We start from the raw sequence: 958 nt of genomic DNA, 5'->3' as shown, positions 1-958 counted from the left end.
GCTGTGGGTTGGGATTCTCACCCCTTATTTTTCTCCCCCTTTTTGATCTCCATTGTTTTCTGGCCCTTCTTGCTTCTGCCTTCTGGGGCACCGTTGAGTTCAGCCATTTTTTCCTTGTGTTTTGTTTTTCACCCTTTTTTTTTTCATATTCAAAATATCTGCTTCTACATATCTGGTTAGTAGACATGGTTTTTAGTCTGAATGGGCTCTGCATGCATATATAATCTTATGCAAAGGTTGGTTTTCATATTGTTCTAGTTGTCCAAGTGTTCTGGTGAGTTCTAAGCCTTTTGGCTAAGATCAGGTGTAGTATCTGTTCTTATCAGTTGTCAGAGGAGGCGCTGTGCTACTCCCAACGGGGAGAGCTATTCAAATCTGATGGTGTAATTGCTCCTGGAAGGGTGGTTTCTGCAGGGACTACAACAGGCCGCCCGACAGATACAGGGGGCCGATCAATGGTCAAGTCTGAGCTGTCTGGAAGGGTGCTCCTGGTGAGGATGGGTGCTGCACCAGGTCTGGCCACGATCTGTGTGGCATCTTTTCCTGGAAGTTTTTATGGAAAGAACACCTGCTCCCTTTTCCCCTTTCCCACAGAGGGAGCGGTTACTATTTCCCCGAATATAATAAGGGTCCTTTCACACTGGGCGGATCAGTTCTGATCCGCCCCGTGGATGTCCGTTTGCTCAGCGGGGATCACTCCGCCGATCCCCGCTGAGCAGGGAGGTGACAGCTCCGTCTCTGCACACTGCGCAGGGACGGACCTGTCACATGGGAGCGTCGGATGACATCCGACGCTCCATAGACCTCTATGGAGCACCCGTTCAGGTCCGCCTGAAAAACTGACAGGCGGGCCTGAACGGGACGTCAGTAGGAAAGAGGCCTTAGGCAGAAGCGACGGGAGTGGTTGTTGAGCCTTAGGGTTAGGGGCTCTCCCTAAGCTACAGTGCCTTGCGAAAGT

General features: G+C 50.9%; 1 pseudogene; it reads left to right on the top strand.

Annotated features, from left to right (window-relative positions):
- The first annotated feature begins 274 nt into the window (after positions 1-274).
- On the top strand, positions 275-392 carry LOC143956156 (U2 spliceosomal RNA; annotated as a pseudogene).
- Positions 393-958: the final 566 nt, after the last annotated feature.

Source organism: Lithobates pipiens, unplaced genomic scaffold (genome assembly GCF_037356315.1).
Source record: "Lithobates pipiens isolate NorthernLeopardFrog02 unplaced genomic scaffold, aLitPip1_a1.2 Scaffold_10, whole genome shotgun sequence".
Taxonomy (NCBI): Eukaryota; Metazoa; Chordata; class Amphibia; order Anura; family Ranidae; genus Lithobates; species Lithobates pipiens.
This window is presented reverse-complemented; position numbering and strand designations above follow the sequence as displayed.